Source organism: Prionailurus viverrinus, chromosome A2 (genome assembly GCF_022837055.1).
Source record: "Prionailurus viverrinus isolate Anna chromosome A2, UM_Priviv_1.0, whole genome shotgun sequence".
Lineage (NCBI taxonomy): Eukaryota > Metazoa > Chordata > Mammalia > Carnivora > Felidae > Prionailurus > Prionailurus viverrinus.
The window spans coordinates 28,035,136-28,055,439 of NC_062562.1; the positions used below are offsets into that span (position 1 = coordinate 28,035,136).

At 42.8% G+C, this 20,304-nt stretch overlaps 1 protein-coding gene across 4 annotated transcripts in view; it reads right to left on the minus strand.

Moving 5' to 3' along the window:
* The window catches only part of FHIT (fragile histidine triad diadenosine triphosphatase), a 1,426,527-nt gene that overhangs the window by 1,252,866 nt on the left and 153,357 nt on the right, over positions 1-20,304 (minus strand). For 2 of the 4 annotated variants that reach the window (XM_047850994.1, XM_047850992.1), the window contains exon 1: positions 4,197-4,292. The exons of the other annotated variants lie outside the window; for them this stretch is intronic. The gene's annotated coding sequence lies outside the window, so the exon portion shown is untranslated. Of the gene's footprint in view, positions 1-4,196; positions 4,293-20,304 lie in introns of those variants that run through there. 4 annotated transcript variants of the gene reach the window in all.

Here is a 20,304-nt window from a genome sequence, read left to right on the forward strand (position 1 = left end):
CTTCATGTCTGAAGAAAGAATAAGAGAGTGGATGCATGAACAAACATTATCTCTGTTTCTGTCTCTCATTCACTTATCGGTCTTCTCTACCAGATTATGAACTCAAAGGCAACACATTCCTCATTGTAGCCACCATGTCTAACTAACTTGCACATAACAGAGATGAACAAAACCCAGGTGAATTAAATTGAATTTCTTCTATTGTAGTGTTAGCATCAGGTTGAGCCATAGAGAATTTAGTTCCCAGAGCTTATCACGTTTTACAGCACCTGCTATCCATTGACCCTCATCAAGCTCCTACCATGTGCCAATCACTCTGCAGGATATTGCGGAACAAAAGTGAATGATATTTAGTACCAATTATTTTATAGTTTCAGGATGATTCCCATTTATGACTACATTTCTGCATTCATGCCAGCTACTGGAGGAATTATAGAGGTTAATCAAACACAGACAGTGTCCTTGAGGAGCTCAGAGTCTAGTAAAGTAGATAAAAATGAAGAAAAAAATATCAGGAGGCAAAATCCGTGAGTAACAAAAGAGGTCTCACTAGATTCCTGGTGTTCCAATGAAGGACGAGGGGGAAGTAGGCTCAAGGCTGTGGTGGGGGTGGTGTTTTTTGTTTTTTGTTTTTTAATGTTTATTTTGAGGGAGAAAGAGAGCATGAGCAAGGGTGAGCCAGAAAGGGGGGAAAGAGAATCCCAAGCAGGCTCTATACTGTCAGCGCAGAGCCCGAGGTGGGGCTTAATCCCACACACCGTGAGATCATGACCTAAGTCAAAATCAAGAGTCAGACGCCTAACCAACTGAGCCACCCAGGTGCCCCAGGAGTTGTTTTTAAAATGAGTCTTAGCCAGATAGGGGTTTGGATTGGTAAGGCAGCAAAGAGGAATGGAGATGGAAAGCAAGGCCACTCACTCCTTGGTTCAACCGATCTTTATCACCTCCTAGGTGGAGCATGCGGAACATAGTGGTAAGTAAACCTGAGTCCTTTCTCAAAGAGGCTTACATTCAACTGCTGGAGACAGATAAAGGCAAACTATAGCAACAGTTCCAAGTGGTGATGAGCCCTCTGAAGAAAAACAGGGCAAAGTAAGGGCCCATGCTGACAGGAGTGCTACTCTAGATGGGGTGGTGAGGGAGGCTTTTTCATGACAATGACACTGAACAATGACCTAAATGAAGTGAGGAAGTGAGCCATGTCACAATCCTTGGGGAACATTCCCAGCAAAGAGAACAGTGATCCTGTCCACAGAGGGAGTGATGACAACTTTTTTTTTCATATTGGGGTCCTTGAACACATTCTTGGGGGTCTGAAGGTTCTTCAGGAGATTCTCAATTTTTGTTTTCATTTATATAACACTCACCTAAAATGGTCCAGATGTATTGTGGATCAACCACATGGCAGCTAAAATGTGGGCATCAGCACACAATTTCTGGGCCCGGGTCCGCATCTGTCATTTGTTTTACAGTTGTGGTGATGTCAGGTAGTTCTGTTGTAATTGTCACAAGCCAAAGACCAAAGAGGCAGAATTGCCACTTAAATCATGTGTTCGTGCTGCAAGATCTCGGAGTGCGGGCAGGGTATAAATGAATTGTCCTGTAATAGCAGCTGAAAGTGTTAGGAGGAACTGAGTGGTCACACGGTTCAGGCCAACAGGAGCTTGACAAGCTATATAAAACCTTGGACATAACAGACACCCATATTGACATTTCCAGATATGATTCTATTTAAATAAAACACCATCCATCATGTTAAAGTGATGTTGCTAATTTGAATTAGGTTTTGTCATTTGGATTGCATTTTATTTGTAAATATGTTTTAGTTTCATATTTGTCTAAGAACTACACACATAGACAGTTACACCTAGCTTTATATTTTTACATGTTTGGTAACCAAATTCTTTAACAAATTAAATCAATATTGGAGGTTTGTAAGAATTTATCCCTTTAAATGGCATCCATGTTACTCAAGTCTGGCCATAGTCAAAGACAGTGGTGGAAAGTCTTTGTTGTCCAGAACCACCATCAGGCAATAGCTCCTGGTGGTTTCCAATGAACTACACAGTAAGTAAAGGAAAGAAAGGAAGTATCTTTGGCAGAAACCAATATCACAAACTGGATAGATCTAACAACTGTAACTTTTCTTCTCTGTGCACAAAGGCCATAATTTATGTAACCCATAGGTTAAACCTCTTTCAGAACATGTAGCCCTTTGGAACCTTAAACAGTAGAAAAATACATAGGGGAAAGAGCGAGGGTATAGAAGCTATAATTAAAGGTTCACTGCACTCCTGTGGCAGATTAATCACAGAGCCAGATGAAGAGTCAAGCGTCACTAAAAATGCAAAATAAATCCAGCTAAACATAGTTCACCTGCAAGGAAAAGTTGTTCTCACAACACAACGCTGTGCTATGCCAAGAAAGGTGAACGAGAGCCAAGACAACTGTCTGAAAAGCTCAGGAAGTTGGTGGGATTGACTCCTTGGAGCGTAGTACTTTATAATGACATTAGGTGAGAGCTGGCACCTGGAGTCAAGCTGACCAGGGTTCAGGAATCACCTCCAACAGCAATCAACTCTGAGACTTGAGTCAGTTCTTTAATATCACAGGGAAAAAATAAATATAAAATAATACCTACATTATAAGGTTGTTGAAAGGGTTCAATGAGATCATTAATGCACATAGCCCATTTAGAACCCTGCCCGTCATGTAGTAAGTGCTCCATAAATGCAAGAAATGATTTTTATGATAGTTCTAGCTCTGCCATTATACAAGCACATGTCTCCACAAATGACCCAGCAGTCTGCTTTACTCAACCCTACAGCTCTGGAACAATGTCTCCATGATGGTTCTAGATGATTAGGCATGCCTACCCAAGTAGAATTCAAATAAGATCATCCTTAAAACAACACCATTCTCATGCGCTCATTCACATAACCCAACAACTTTACAGAGTGGGCACCATTATTATCCCGATCTGACAGACAACAAGCACAGTCCAGAGGAGAAGAGAGACTTGCTCTAGGAGATACAGTTCATGAATAATGCAGCCAAGATCTGTATCCAAGTCTGGGTCCAGAGCCCACCGCTTGAATCACCAGACCACACTGTTCTTCTTAGTATATGTCTTTCCTCTGAGTCCAGAAAAGAGAAACACTAGAAACAGTTGGTCACAGGCACATAACTGTGCATTCCTCTAGATTCTCCAACTTGCAGGCATAGCAAACGAGGGTGTTTCTCTCAGCAGCTAAGCATTTCCCAGAGTTACAATTTGTTGTTATAACTGTTAGCTCATACAGAGTCAGTACCAAAATCATCCATTTGAACAGTGTGGCTGTAGTGTTCACGAATGAAACTTCATTTGAAAACACTGTCCAACATTTTTACATAAGGTCCCATCGACCACCACTAACTCAATTCACACCTGAATTTAGTTCCAAAAGAAAAGGGGATGCTTTGGTTTTGTCAGATAATGAAAGTCACTTAATTCATTGTGGTCTTTCTTTTTTTCTTTTTGCCAGAGAGCACTGAGATGAACTGAATACCCACAAAATGAAGAAAATTAGTTAATTTGGGGTGTCTCATGAGACCTACTCCTATGCCTTTTTTTTTTTAAGAGAGTCTGTGTCATAGTATATCCTTTACTCAAATTATCCTGAGTAATATTTTCATTTGTAAAGGGCCACACGTTCTCTTTAAAGTAGGGAGACACAGAGACCTTAAATGTTTCAAGGAACCTTCAGGTCCCCCAAACCTGCTTCAAATGAAACATCAAACAATTGTTCCTTTGAAGCATCGAGACACTGGCCATCGGGGCACTGAGGTCAGGGAACAACTGTGCTTTACGTAGCTGGACATGCTGCTGTCCAACCCCTTAATGAGCTACAATGGACACAGTCAATCAGAAGCCCAAGCTGTGGCTCAGGAAAGAAAGCCAGCCCCAGAGGGAAGCTCCCTTAAGCTGGAGGGAGCTGTTTCCTCGCAGTAGCTCACTGCCACCGCCCGGCCCCATCATCCGTGCGTACTCCTCATTAGGAACCGCATTATGGGCCATTGTATCTTCTCCAGCTGCAAGCAAAGGCGGCACCCTGGAATCGCCCTGTGGCCCACATGCGTGACTAATGACTAGAACTCTGGCTTCTTGCTTGATGCTTGGCCTTCAGAATCACATGAACCTGTTCTGAAAGACTCACCACTGTCACAGACGTATGGAGACAGATTAAGCTCCAGATGGAAGCCAGTCGATGTCAATCGGTCACTGCTCTTACAGCCTGGCTGGCTTTTCATCTAAGCAACAACAGAGAATGATTTCAGCTCAGTTCCCCAGCTCAATTAAATCTTAGGATCGAAAGTCAAGTTATCCTGGCTTCCTAAGCATTCTCCACCAAACGCTTGTGTTTTGCCTGCCCCTGGCCACTCATTTACAGTAGCTGCTTTTGATAGTGTTCATCCTTGAGCGCGTCTTCCAATTTCCAAGCGACTACTTGACTCTTCTGCAGAATGTTCCAGCTCTCCAATGAACTATACATTATTGTTGTATCAGCTGTCCCACAAAGAGATAAAATCTGGATCAAATGCAGGACTTGTTGTCGGGGGAGAAAAGATAAGGTGAAGAATTAGCAGAAGAGCAGGAAGAGGACAGAGATGATTGAAGGTTATGAAACATTTAGAAGGTTAGTGAACACCTTCCCTTTTCTTCCCTCTTCTGACTCTCTGGATCTGCCAGTTTCAGCCGGTTTGTTTTATGCTCCCATTGTGATATATGTTTAGTTCAAAGCTGTTGACTTCGCTTCTCTGTTACAGGTAAGGGCCTCTCTGTTTCCTGGCCTTATGTACCCAGTTACTTGTCTCCCCCCACAGAGCCTCAATTTTCTAAAAATATATATTTGTTACTTCCTGCCAAAGGAATTTCACTGCATTTCATAAATTCCTAGTACTAGACTCCAGATGCCTATGGTAACTTTTTAATTCATTCCATTACTTCTGCAATTTTGCTATAAATGTGCGATAGTAATAATAATAATAGCTAATGTTTTTCTAAATGCCGTACATATCATAATTCATTTGATCTTCAGAACAACTTTACAGGGGAGGTATCATCATTATCCTCTTTCACAGATAAAACAAACAACACACAGAGAAGTCCATGGACTTGCCTGAGGACATTCAGCTCACCAGCGCAACAGCCAGGATTTGAGTCCAGGCAGCATGGGTCTAGAACCTGTGTTCTCAACCTCTGCATTCCCCTGTTCCTCAGAAGGAACATTACACCCCCTCCCCCAGGTTTCCATTCCAACAACTCAAAGGTAAAATGCTAACTATAAGGAGAGTACGTGTTATGGCAAAACATGTACAAACACACACAAATTAAAAATTAAACTGTGCCTCCTCTCCTTCGTCCTGTCCCTCTACCCTCATATCCTTACAATTTCATTCTCTGAGGGAGCCAGTACTAACAATTTGGCATGCATTTCTGTTTTTGAATATACACATACATTTTTACACGTGTTTTTATAAAACATACTGTTCTGCCACATGCTTGGCATCTTTTCATGTCAACTCACAGGGATCTACGCCATACTCTTTAATGGCTGCAGAGTAATTTCAGTGTATAGACTCATAATACTGTATTTATTTTTTTTTTTTTAATTTTTTTTTTCAACGTTTATTTATTTTGGAGACAGAGAGAGACAGAGCATGAACGGGGGACGGGCAGAGAGAGAGGGAGACACAGAATCGGAAACAGGCTCCAGGCTCTGAGCCATCAGCCCAGAGCCTGACGCGGGGCTCGAACTCCCGGACCGCGAGATCGTGACCTGGCTGAAGTCGGACGCTCAACCGACTGCGCCACCCAGGCGCCCCTCATAATACTGTATTTAACAAGTCCCCTTTGAGAGGTATTTATTTCACTTTCAATTTCTCATGACTACTAACAGTGCTGCCATGAACTTCTTCATATGCCTGGTCAAGTATATCGATAGAACATACTGTTAGACATTTCAAAGAATTTCTAGGGCAAAACATTTCAAACTATGGTTGAGAGTTCCAAACTGCCCAATCCAAAGTTTCCTATATTAATTTATACTCACAAGAGTGTACATGTACCTTTATCCCTCCATTTTTGCCCACACTGGTTATCATCTCAGCCAAATAATTTGTAATTTAATTATGGGGAAAATGGAGTTATAATGAGTCCCCTAAGGTTTCCTTTGGGATTGCTAACCTACTAAGATCCACACAACCAGTCTTGAGAATGAAATAAAGCAACTAACTGACCTCAAACTATCCTGTCTGCTTCTCTCAAATAACTCTTCTAACCTGACCTCATTTATATTATGACCTCCATTTCTTTCTAGATTGAATTACATATGGATGAAGCTCACGGAACCTAGACCAAAATCCAAGAGTGAAATAAGAAGATACCTTGGTGGGGAAAATGACTCTCCATGATCACTAGAGGTGCCCAGAATTGTCTCCCAAGTCCCCAGGCATAAACAAAAAGTATCCACTGATTTTTGACAGTGTAAATACAGAATGTGCTCTGGTCTGAATAGAAATGAGGAAATTCTTGAGTGCAGGACTGAATTTCTAGAAGCTGTGTAGTGTTACCTGGAGGCACGAATTAGGTGGATCTGATTCTGTCCTGAAATCAGTAGAAAACCTATTCCAGGTGGCTACTGCCCCTCAAGCACCATTGCTCTAAGGACCCTCTTCTAGCTCCACGGGCAGTGCCATTCATCGACTCCACTCACTGAAGATGCTGTGCTTTGTATTCGAAAATGGCACCTCAAAGGACTAACTGATATAATAAATGCAGACTAACAGAAACATCATCGTCTCCTTCATCATCATCTCTAGCAAGATTAGCATTATAAGAACCAAGCATTCTGCTAATTCTCTAATCAACCACATGAGGTAGATAATATTATTATCTGATTTTACCAATGTGAATACGAGGTCACAAGTTAATAAGTGATATTTCCAGGGCTCGAACCATATCTCTACTATGTCGAAAGCCATGCTCTTGACGATTACACATGCTCCCTTCCACGGGCATAAAATAAAGAAACATATACCAGAAGAGCAAAAGATTCCCAAACATAGGAAGGATGGAAAAGAATGGTGGCAGTTAGTGTATACTGAAACATAATGGACCAGTCTGACTGTAAGTCTCCTGTTGCAAAATGTCTGCATGTCTATGGGGGACAGGAAAACGACATGCATGAATAAAAGGCCATGTGCATCACAAAGGGAGTAGTGGACAGTGTGATGCATGTAAGTCATCCACAGACAGAAATCCCTTGAGCTAGTTACTCCCATATGTGCATGCTGTTCAAAGGTTGCGGGATCACCAAGCTATTCTGAGAAGTGAAGAAATCCAACTTTTTAAGAGTTTTTATTTGAACTGTGCAGGGCTTGAAAAAACCCAATTTTTAGAGCAAACTGTTCCTATATGTGAATTCTAATTTCAATGTTTTAAAAACATTTTAAGAGTGAGTTTGCAAACTCAGATCTCCACACACAAGCAATTCACATGTGAGTAATAACATGGAAGGAACGAGAGCAGCACTGTGACACAGGCAGCAGCCTTGTGTTCTCTGCCCTTCCGCACATACCCTTCTCTTTCTCCGGAATCTGAAAGGCAGTAATGCGCTCCGGGAAGATGGGACCTGCCTCCAGTCCAAGAGGCCGAATCATGATTCACTTATGCCAGTGAAGGCAACTGAATTCTCCTTTGCCTCTGACCAGTCTGAGAGGGGACACACATGTGACCCAGCTCTGGCTAAAGATATCTACTATAAATAAAAAGATATCTGCTAAGAGACTTAAGGAAAGACTTTCTTTCTTGAAAAAATAAATAAATAAACAAGAGGGGGTCATTCTCTCCTATCCTGTGCTAGATGCTAAGCTGGGACATGGGGTATTGAATGCTCTGGCAGCCTTCTTGTGAGCATAAGGCAACACCCATGCTAAGGATGAAGGCCAACACACCACTGATGGTATAATGGAAGGATGGTAGGGGCTTGGGTCCTTGGTGAGCCACTAAATCAACCCTGACACTGTTTACCTAAAGCCCCTTGTTCAGAAAACAGCAAACATCCTTGTCATTTAGGACACTAGTAGTTGGGTTTTCTGTTACTTGGTACTGAATACATTCTAGCAAAGGACGTCTCTTTCAAACTCTCTTCAGAGTTCTAGCCTTTTGTTTACAACATCCCTAATGCGGAAAACTTCAGTAACATCAAGTTTACGTGGTTAGAGTCTGCAACAACATGTGAGATGAGGCTCTGCCACTTGAGAACACCCACACTCTGCTTCAAAAATTTAAATTGTGCTGTTAGCTTTTCAAGATGGATGAAATCCTTTATAGCATCATATAGCAAGGACTTAACTGCTCTCGTGGTTGCCAGGCAACTGCATACGTAGATGCTGCCTAGAAACAAAATTTATGACCCTTGACTCCCCAAAGGAGGGTCTTTCTCCACAACTGATATGCATGTGCCCAAGTCTGACACTTTCCATCCAGCAAAGGTCATGGTGTACATTAGGGCTATCCAACAATCCCAAACTCATTATACTGCCAACTAATATCATTCTTGATCACATCATAAATTGTGGTTTCTGCATGCAAAGCCAAATGACAGAGTGAAGACTTTCCTGGGGCATAATTCCTTGTCCTCTGGCCTGTCTCATTATATAGACTGATTGGGTACCATCCAGGCAAAGGAAAAGAACATGTGAAGGCTCCCATCAGCCTAAAGAATCACTATCAGGTGAACAGAGTTTTGTAAACATCTTCCAAATTCAAGGAAAGTTTGTCTTCACAGTTAAGCGATATGATGAACTTTAATAATGCCTCATAGAGCTACTAACATTAAGAGTCATTTAAAAAAATACATGCACATGCAAGGCTAAGATATGCTCATAATTTTATTAGTGCAGAAATTTCAAAATGCAAATACAAATGCCCCACATTTACAATTCATAATGATTCCAGTTTTTGCAAGGGAATTTTTGAATGCTTTAAATTCATAGAATCACAGAATATAAAAATCAAGAGAGACCCTGAGATCAAGGAGTTGAATCCAAGAGAATGTAAGATGCACAGCTCCTTCGGGGTCAATGCAGAACCCATGTTGCTTGACTTCCAGGCTAAAGCTCTTACTCAAAAACAATGTGCTTGTCCCTCATGCAATCAACCCTTAATCATTGTGTTGCTGAAGGTCAGGCACAATTTAGTTTCAATCTGATGACAAGCCAAACTCCCCATTTAGCCCTTAGTTGATGTTAGTCAGAATTAGGTGAAGTCGCATGTGAACCACCTCCTGTCCACCCTTCACCCCAAGATTAACACGGGCTTAAACACACAAGCTTTTATTCTCTTATTTAATAAGTTAGGAGGTCAGCAGTCTGGGGCTGGTATGGTAGTTCCACAGGTTCGTTGCAGATCCCCCTGCCTTCTAATTTACCACTTCTCCATTCCTGGAGGATGGTCTTCCTTAACATGGTCAGAGGTGATGGATGAGCCATTATATCTACATCCCAGTCAGAAGAAAGGAAGACCCTTCGGTAAACTGTCTCATTAAGGATTCTCCTCGTTTGGGTTCTCCTGAAAGCAAAGCCCGAGACAAGAACCAACAGCATAGGTTCCGGTAGTTTATTTGGAAGGTGATCCTAGAGGAAAGTGAGAACTGGAAAGGAAGGGGGAATAGCAATAAAACATGTGTTACCAAGCTGGTTATGTATGTGAGCAACCAAAGTTAATGCCTCTGGGGACCATATGAAGAACTTTGTGGAATGTATCTCAAAACTGTCCATCTCACTGACAGGCTGGGGCAGTTATCTACCAACTTCTCCAGGCCCTCCAGAGATCAAACTGATACAACATGGCCCAAGGCCTCCGGTGAACAAACACAGGCATTCACCATAAATCACACTGCTATCATAAACTACTTGGCATGGCCCATGTCTCAGGTAGACACAGACACTCTAACTAAGCAGGATATTTCAAGGGCTCAAAGGTGATCTCCCAGGATCCATCAAAGCTAGTCTTTTTACTGGAATGTGCAAGAGTTGTAACACCTCAAGCTTGCTAAGTTAATTCTTTACTCTACAACCTGTCTGGCAAGAACTTAGTCATAAGGCCATATCCAAATGCAACAAAAGTAGGAAATGCAGTCTTTAAGATTTAGGAATTATATTTCTGTATATCAGTGGTTCTCAAATTTCAGCATGTCAGAATCACCTAGAGAGCTTGTTAAAATAGGCTGCAGGCGCTTCCCACCCCCTCACCACCACGCCCCCTGCTAATTTCTGGTTCAGTAGGTCTGGGGTGAGGAGTGAGAATTTGAATTTCAGCAATTTCTCAGATGCCTAAGTTTTCTGTTGCGGCCAGAATAAATAATCACAAACATAGGGTTTAAAGTGTCACAAATCGGGGCACCTGGGTGGCACAGTCGGTTAAGCGTCCGACTTCAGCCAGGTCACGATCTCGCGGTCCGGGAGTTCGAGCCCCGCGTCAGGCTCTGGGCTGATGGCTCGGAGCCTGGAGCCTGTTTCCGATTCTGTGTCTCCCTCTCTCTCTGCCCCTCCCCCGTTCATGCTCTGTCTCTCTCTGTCCCAAAAATAAAATAAAAAAAATAAATAAAATAAAATAAAGTGTCACAAATCGACTATCTCACTGTTTTGGTGTCCAGTCTCACCAGACAAATCAAGTTGCAAACAGGCTGGGGTCTTTTTCGAAGGCTCTAGGGGAGTTTGGTTTCCGGGCTCATTCAGGTTGTTTGCAGAATTCATTTCTGAGGTCTCTGTTTCCTTTCTGAACATAGACTGATGGTCATTCTCAACTTCCAGCATGGACCCATCCTTCCAGAGTCAAGTCAGCAATGAGGGTTTGGGTTATTTTCATGTTTGAATCTCTCCTGCCTTTCTATGGTCAAATCTCTCTGATTGCAGCCTGGAAGGTTCTCTGATTTTTTTTTTTAATGTTTATTTTTTTTTTGAGAGAGAGAGACACACACACACACAGAGTGTGAGTCGGGGATGGGCAGAGAGAGACAGAAAGACAGAATCTGAAGCAGGCTACAGACTCTGAGCTGTCAGCAGAGAGCCAAATGTGGGGCTCAAACCCACAAACTGGAAGATCATGACCTGAGCCGAAGTCAGATGCTTAACCGACTGAGCCACCCAGATGCCCCAGTTCTTTGATTTTTAAGCATTCATGTGATTAGATTAGGTCCACCCAGATAATCCACGATTATTCCCTTATCTTAGGGTTCATAATCTTAATTACATACACAAAATCCCTTTGCCAGATAACATATTCACAGATTCTGGAGAATAAGGATGTAGACATCTTTAAGAAAGGCCATAATTCTGCCTACTTTACCAGTACATTCTGTTGCTGCTAGTTCAGGGACCACACTTTGAGAACCACTGCTCTAGCAAAGGGAAGAACTGGGGCGCCTGAGGGGCCCAACTGGCTAAGCATCTGACGTAGGCTCAGGTCATGATCTCATGGTTTGTGGGCTCAAGACCCACATTGGGCTCTGTGCTGACAGTAAGGAGCCCTCTTGGGATTTTCTCTCTCTCCCTCTCTCTCTGCCCTTCCTCCACTCTCTCTCAAAATAAATAAACTTAAAAAAAAAAAAAAGGAAAGAAAGAAAAGGGAAGAACTACCAGTCTCTTCCCTAGTATAGAAGCATCAATTAAAAGAATCACAGAAGCTTTACTGAAAGCGTTGATAAAAGCTTGTAGCAAATGGAGTGCAGTTTTACTTCTTCACTGGACCCAGTGCCGACTCAAAAAGTAATGAGAAAAAGGGCACAAAGGGGGCCCAAGAACACAGAAACAAGGAACTGAAGCCATCCCCAGACTAGAAAATCAGCTCTTGGATATTCTAGCCATTTCTTACAATGTATTCAGTAAAATTCTTAATTGATTAAGAGAGAAAGGAAATGCAATCGAGCCAATCCTTGGTCTAAAATAGGGAGAATTCCACTAAAACTCATTATGGTCTCATTATGGAAAGATTCCTCATGGCCTTTAAAATACCAGGGTATGAGGTGAACCTCCAAGAAGGAGAACAGAGTTTCTCAGAACTGTCTAACTATCGGCCACTTTCTTCATGGCACAAGTCATGAAACTGGACTCCCTGAAAAATGCAGTTGTAAAGGTTGCTCTGCGGTGAAAGGTGTAACTCAGTACATCTACACTTTTTTTTAGTTGGCAATTCTCAACTTTGGCTGCATCCTGGAATCACCTCAGGAGATTTAAAAAACCAATGCCTGAGTCACACACCCCAGAGATTCTGATATTCTTGGTCCGGGGCATGGCATGGACATGGTAATTGTTGTCCAAATTCCCCAGATGATTCTAATGGGCAGCCATGATTAAGGAGCACGACTATGGGTGATAACCCTGTTCTCCTGACTCCTTTAAGGTATTCAGTTACAAGGGTGCCTGGGTGGCTCAGTTGGTTAAGTGTCTGACTCTTGATTTCACCTCAGGTCATGATCTCACAGTTTGTGGGTTTGAGCCCCACATCAGGTTCTGTGCTGAAAATGCAGATCCTGATTGGGATTCTCTCTCTCCCTCCCTCCCTCCCTGTCTCTCTCTCTCTCTCTCTCTCTCTCTCTCTCTCTCTCTCTCTCTCTCTCTCCCTCTCTGTGCTCTCTCTACCTCTCTCTCTCTCAAAATAAATAAACTTTAAAAAAATAGAGTGTTCAGTTACTAACCACAGTGGGAAAAGATGGTATTGCTCTATGTATTTTAATTCTATCCAACCAAATTAAGGGAGTAATTTTGAGAATTAAAAGAGAAGGCAAGAAGTGGCTGAGAGTATGAAACAACTCCACGCTCAACAATACAATTCTTTTCTACCATCACTGCCAACCCAGATGATTTAAATCTTATTGTGTCCCCAGAATTTAGCACAATGCCCCACACATGGTAGATGTTCAGTAAGTAATGTGGTAAGTGTTGAAAAAGTATGAACAAAGTCCTCTTCAAAAGTGCAGATTCTGGAAGAATCATGGTTCGGTCAAACCTAAGTGCACATTACTCTAGACAGATAATCAGAACAGAGCATGAGATGTGGAATCAGCATTTTGATTAGCATGCTACCAGGCCCATAGACCTTAACCAATAAATATTTGATACGTGGATGGATGGATGGATGGATGGATGGATGGATGGATAAACATAAAAAGACAGGCTGAAGTATGTAGAAGCATGAGGTAATTAGGTGAAGGCTACAGGATAGAGCCCAGAGCTGGAAGTGAAGTTCAGAGAACAGGTAGATATTCAACAACCTGTGTCTCCTCCTCCATGTTTGTATACGTCACTAAAAACATTGGGCATATCAGTGAAAATCTCGGAAAAGACCCCTGCTGAAAAGAAAGACTTGTTTGGAAATTTGCAAATCTCGGCTGCCTCTAATTCATCTCTGTCTTCCCAACCTTCTATGATCCATTGCAGCCCCTCCAGCTCTCTCCAGGATGATGGGAGAAGAAAGTGTGCGCAGAAGCCTCCTGTCTTCTCCCGCTCCTCTTTGCTGCCAGCATAGTGCTGCACAGCAACGACCAGTTGGTTTTTTCCAGGGCACCTTTGAGAGCATCTCCCTTGGACCACCCAGGGTAGATAGCTCCAGGTTTTTTTGGTCATATCATAAGTCTTGCATCCCTAACAAGCACCATCCCTAAGAGGATGCAGTCTGTCATCCAATATTCTGTCACTTAATTCACAGTGCTGTTTATCTTGGCTGCAAGAGAATAAATTATTGGTATATTCAGAAAGCGTCATAGCACCTTTCCCCTTCTCCATTATCATAAAAGTTAAAATTACTTATTTATGAACCAAATAATTTATCTGAACATTTTAACAATGCTCTAGCACTTATGAAGGTTTTTATTTCAATTCTGCTAGAGACACAAAGTTAAATATCACTTCGGTACAAGCTGTTCTATTTTTTTCTAATATCAAATAATATATGTGTGGGGTTTCATTTTGGCCTTGTACAATTAATACAAGAAGCATAATGGACCCATTGCAATTCCCTTGAGAAAATGACAAATGAGTACCAGCAATAATTTATCTGTGGAATGCAAGGCCTTAATACAACACTGCCAAAACTACTCCAAAAGAAAAAGGAAACAAAGGGGGAAAAAAAAAACCCTCCAAGTCAAGAGCCATCAAGAGCCAAACACTCTTACAGGTCGTTTTGAGGAATATAGAGTGTACAACATTTCTAGATTGCAACCTAGCAATATGCAACAAATGTCCACAGCTTTAAAATGTTCATTTCTTCACCATTATTTCAAGAACTGTATCCCAAGGAAATAATAAAAGATATGCCCAAAGATATAGCATGTCTGGATGTTCATTTACAGTATTATTTCCCATAAAGAGAAATTGACAGAAATATACTAGTCCACAAATAAGGGGCTTATTTAATACATTTTGCTACCTACAAAAGGAGATGTTATGCAGTCATTAAAAATGATGTTCCTGGGGCACCTGGGTGGCCCCATCGGTTAAGCGTCTGACTTCAGCTCAGGTCATGATCTCACGGTCCATGAGTTCGAGCCCCGTGTCGGGCTCTGTACTGACAGCTCAGAGCCTGGAGCCTGCTTGTGATTCTGGGTCTCCCTCTCACTCTGCCCTTCCCCCATTCATGCTCTGTCTCTCTCTGTCTCAAAAATTAATAAACAGTAAAAAACAATTTTTTAAATGATGTTCCTGAAGAATTATAGTGTATAGGAAAATGTGCAGTAATATACATGCTATAGAATTAAGTGGACCAGAAAGGTGTAAAACAGTGTATACAGTCTACATCCACTATGTTCATGATGTATATTTACAAACATATTTATATATTTGCATGTTATTCTAGAAAGTGATCAATAAATATTTTAGAATGTGTAAGTTCATGGGTGTATGGTGTGTGTGCATAAAGAAATCCAAAATATTGACAATGGTATTGGCTAGATGACAGAATTCTGGGGGATGCTTATTTTCTTCCTTATATTCTTATATCTTTGCTACGTTGCCTCAAAGCACACGTTATTTTTGTATTTGGGGATGCCTGGGTGGCTCAGTTGGCTAAGCGTCTGACTTCCGCTCAGGTCATGATCTCATGGTTCATGGATTCGAGTCCTGCATCAGGCTCTGTGCTGACAGCTCAGAGCCTGGAGCCTGCTTCAGATTCTGTGTCTTCCTCTCTCTCTGACCCTCCCCACTCATTCTCTCTCTCTCTCTCTCTCTCCCTCTCTCTCCCTCTCAAAAATAAACATTTAAAAAAAATTTTTTTAATCCAAAGCTTTGGATCAAGAATCATTTGGATTAAAATCCTAGTCCTCCCTTTTATAGCTCTATGACTTTGGGTAAGATAATTCACCTCTCTGAGTGTTCTGTGCCTCTGGTACGGGGATGATGGAGGAAGTAAATGAGAAGTTCTGGGCCTCTCCAACAGTTATTTGTCACTCCCCTTCCTGTAACAGGACCTAACTCTGATTTTGTTTAGTTATAGCCCGGGGTGGTGGCGGTGGGGGGGGGGGGGTGTCCCCATACCCCATACTCAGGGACAAAAGGCTAGGCCTTACGTAGCCCTAGGCTGTAAGCTTGACCAGACCAGGACAAACACAGTAAGTTCATTCTCCTTGCAAAGGACTGTTCTAGGGTGTGGTTTGAAATTCTGGCCAATCCAACTAGAAGAGCAAATTGTTGGGGGTGGGGCATGCATCTGAGAAAGTTTCCCTCATCTTAACAAAACAAAACAAAAAAAAACATGAAAGGATGGATACTCTTCTTCACCTATGGCCTTCAGACACTGCTAGGGTCAGGGTGTCTGGAAGTACCCTAGGCAACCTGGAACATAAGGGGACCAGGCCTATGAAGAAAAGTACCTCCTGGAAGAATGATTAAGAAAAAGACAGAAAGAACCCTGCTTCTCAATAATGTTGTTGCTGAATTCTAGAAATACCTTATTTTTTAAAAAACAATTTTTTTAATGTTTATTTAGGGGAGAAAGAAAGAGTGCAAGTGGGGAGGGGCAGACAGAGGGAGACACAGAATCCAAAGCAGTCTCCAGGCTCCAAGCTGTCAGCACAGAGTCCGAGGAGGGGCTCGAACCCACAAACTGCGAGATCATGACCTGAGCCAAAGTCGAATGCTCAACCAACTGAGCCACCCAGGAGCCCCTAGAAAGCCTTTATGTTTTCATGTACATTTTTACATTTTCGTTTAGGTCAGGTGAACTGGATTAGCTCCATCCGAAAGAATCCTAAGTCACACATAAAAAGCAAAAGTGCCAAACCCAGGGCAAAGAGCTAAGTTCAAAAAATGTAAGCTTTCCCTTCTTTCTAGTTTACTCCAAATGTACATATATATACAATATGCACAATGTACATGTAGGTTATAAAGAAGATGACAAAAAAGAAAGGGTAAATAGACTTTCCCACCTCCCAAAACATGCGCACAGGACCCAAGTTCCCTAATTTTAACATAAAGGCCCTAAGAAATAATGGACAAAGTTTTCCAAGAAAAGACTTGTGCTGCAGTAGACTGCATCCTGATAAAAAGGAATTCTAGGTCTTCTCAGAAAATCTAGAGTATCAAAGACCTCCTCCAATCCTTCTCTCCCTGTGGGTCGTGAACTGGCCAGAAGCCATGTTTTGGTAAAAGGTTCCACAGATGGGTCAGGATGAATGGAGGGCACGCTATTACATCAAGAGAAAGCATCTGCCACTTTAATATGCATGGGCTTCATTCACTTTGAGTCTTAATAAGTTATGAACACTGACAGGCTCCTTGGACTATGGGCCTCTATAGCAATAAAATATGCAGTTTGGGGGGCACCTGGGTGGCTCAGTCGGTTGAGCGTCTGACTTTGGCTCAGGTCTGATCTCAGCGCTTGTGGGTTTGAGCCCCGCAACGGGCTCTGTGCTGACAGCTCAAAGCCTGTAGCGTGCTTCAGATTCTGTGTGTGTGTCTCTCTCTGACCCTTCCCCGCTCACACTGTGTCTCTCTCCCTCTCTTTAAAAATAAATAAAACATTATTTTTTTAATTTAAAAAAAACGCACTTTTCCGAAAATGACATTTAGTAAGAGTCAAATTAATGGACAATTAATTTATTGGGTTCTCTATTCCAGATTGAACGACCTCCTTTTCTCATACCCTTTCGCATAGAATCCCAATAAGGAAGAATAGGCTAGCCTGAGATATGCTTACATAGTCTCTATTTTAGTTAAAAATAAAATATTAATTTTTTTAAAGTTTATCTGGAAGATTATCTGTAGTTTGTGTCTAACATCCAAAAAGTATGTACTACTGGAATTCAAAATCACCCTACGGGCACTGCAAAGAATTCACGAGTGTTCAAAAGCCTTTGGGGGTTGTTTCATGTGCTTCCTTTTTATGACTATTGCTCCCCATCCCAGAATACGGCACTCAATAAGAAGGACTAACAGTGTCCTGCTGGCCCTGTTTCTATGTGTCATCTTGCTACATTTCCAGTTAACGGCATGACTGTAATGACTAGCAATTTAAATAATGGAGGCTGTAGCAAAGGCAGCAATAAGGACACAATGCAGAAATTGCCACAGTTTATCAACATCACTGGCACCCAGCTCTTCATTACCTCCTTGAATAGGGTCAAAGTAGTTAAAGTGATGCTGTAAATACCGACTAAAACAAAGTAGCTGTTTATTCTTGATTTGGCATTGGGTATTTATAACAAACAAGTTGCGTTTCCCTGGCATGGGTTATTAGACACCAGAGTGTAATTGATATTAACCAACTTTCAGGCTCCAGTAACTTTTTTTTCACTACGTGTCAGTTTAATTTTTTTAAAGCATAAGTAGTGCATGCCAAATGGAAAACAAGAGGAAGAACACACAAAACCCCTTAAGCCTTCAGTGCTAAGTGAAAAACAACTAATGCATTTATCTTACAGCATCCTTTAGAGGTCTGCTACAAACTCAGAAGAGTCTTCTGTTCCTGAAGGGGTATTTCACGTGATTTTGGGGGGGCAGTGGGGGGAACAAGACTGCTCTAACTGCAATCTCGTTTTTGTTCAGAAGTGGAACAGTGTGGACTAAGGTCTGAAAACACTAATCATACATCTACTATATTACAGCAGAGGCTGAAAATATTGATGACCCACCGGCCACATCTGGCCCGTTGCCTGGGCCATACAGTAATGGCTGACTTAGTGTTTTAATGTTTTTAAATCCTCTTAAATATTTGCAAATTGAGAGATTTCACAGGAAATGCCGGAAGCTCTGACCCCACAGGCACCAGACTCCTACAGGATAACAAACTGCTGGGGCAGAGTTGAGGCTGCTTCCGCTGGGGCGTGGAAGGCTCTCTGTAGTCCGCCTCCTCAGCCCTCCCTGGAGCCAACCTGCCACTGAGCCCAAATATTCATTATCTCCCTTCTTAATTGTAGTGTTATTTTTCTTACACTAAAGATTGAAGACAAATATTTCGTGTTGGTATGTCTCCATCACAAGTGGGAAAACGAAAGATGGGTTAAGAGGACTGAGTGTTTCGAGTTTTGCAAGATGGCGGCTTAGGAGGACGCTGGGCTCACCGCACGTCCTGCTGATCACTTAGATTCCATCTACACCTGCCTAAATAACCCAGAAAGCCGCCAGAGGATTAGCAGAACAGACTCGCCGGAGCCAAACGCAGACGAGAGGCCCACGGAAGAGGGTAGGAAGGGCGGTGAGGCGGTGCGCGCTCCACGGACTGGCGGGAGGAGGCCGGGGCGGAGGGGCGGCTCGCCGGCCAAACAGAGCCCCCGAGTCTGGCTTGCAAAAGCGGAGGGGCCTGACGGACTGTGTTCCGACAGCAAGAGCGACTTAGCGTCTGGGAGGTCATAAGTTAACAGATCTGCTCGGAAAGCGGGAAGGCTGGAGGACAAAGGGAGGGAGAGCTGCTGAGCCCCCAGACGACAGAGCTCAGTTTGGTGGGGAACAAAGGCGCTCGCCAGCGCCATCTCCCCCGCCCATCCCCCAGCCAAAATACCAAAGAGAACCAGTTCCTGCCAGGGAACTTGCTCCCTCCGCGCAAACACCCAACTCTGCGCTTCTGCAGAGCTAAACCTCCGGCAGCGGATCTGACTCCCTCCCGCTGCCACAGGGCCCCTCCTGAAGTGGATCACCTAAGGAGAAGCGATCTAAGCCTGCCCCTCCTGCCCCCGTGCACCTTGCCTACCCACCCCAGCTAATACGCCAGATCCCCAGCATCACAAGCCTGGCAGGGTGCAAGTAGCCCAGACGAGCCACACCACCCCACAGTGAATCCCGCCCCTAGGAGAGGGGAAGAGAAGGCACACACCAGTCTGACTGTGGCCCCAGCGGTGGGCTGGGGGCAGACATCAGGTCTGACTGCGGCCCCGCCCACCAACTCCAGTTATACACCACAGCACAGGGGAAGTGCCCTGCAGGTCCTCACCACGCCAGGGACTGTCCAAAATGACCAAGCGGAAGAATTCCCCTCAGAAGAATCTCCAGGAAATAACAACAGCTAATGAGCTGATCAAAAAGGACTTAAATAACATAACAGAAAGTGAATTTAGAATAATAGTCATAAAATTAATCGCTGGGCTTCAAAACAGTATACAGGACAGCAGAGAATCTCTTGCTACAGAGATCAAGGGACTAAGGAACAGTCACGAGGAGCTGAAAAACGCTTTAAACGAAATGCATAACAAAATGGAAACCACCACAGCTCAGCTTGAAGAGGCAGAGGAGAGAATAGGTGAACTAGAAGATAAAGTTATGGAAAAAGAGGAAGCTGAGAAAAAGAGAGATAAAAAAATCCAGGAGTATGAGGGGAAAATTAGAGAACTAAGTGATACACTAAAAAGAAATAATATACGCATAATTGGTATCCCAGAGGAGGAAGAGAGAGGGAAAGGTGCTGAAGGGGTACTTGAAGAAATAAAAGCTGAGAACTTCCCTGAACTGGGGAAGGAAAAAGGCATTGAAATCCAAGAGGCACAGAGAACTCCCTTCAGACGTAACTTGAATCGATCTTCTGCACGACATATCATAGTGAAACTGGCAAAATACAAGGATAAAGAGAAAATTCTGAAAGCAGCAAGGGGTAAACGTGCCCTCACATATAAAGGGAGACCTATAAGACTCGTGACTGATCTCTCTTTTGAAACTTGGCAGGCCAGAAAGAATTGGCACGAGATTTTCAGGGTGCTAGACAGAAAAAATATGCAGCCAAGAATCCTTTATCCAGCAAGTCTGTCATTTAGAATAGAAGGAGAGATAAAGGTCTTCCCA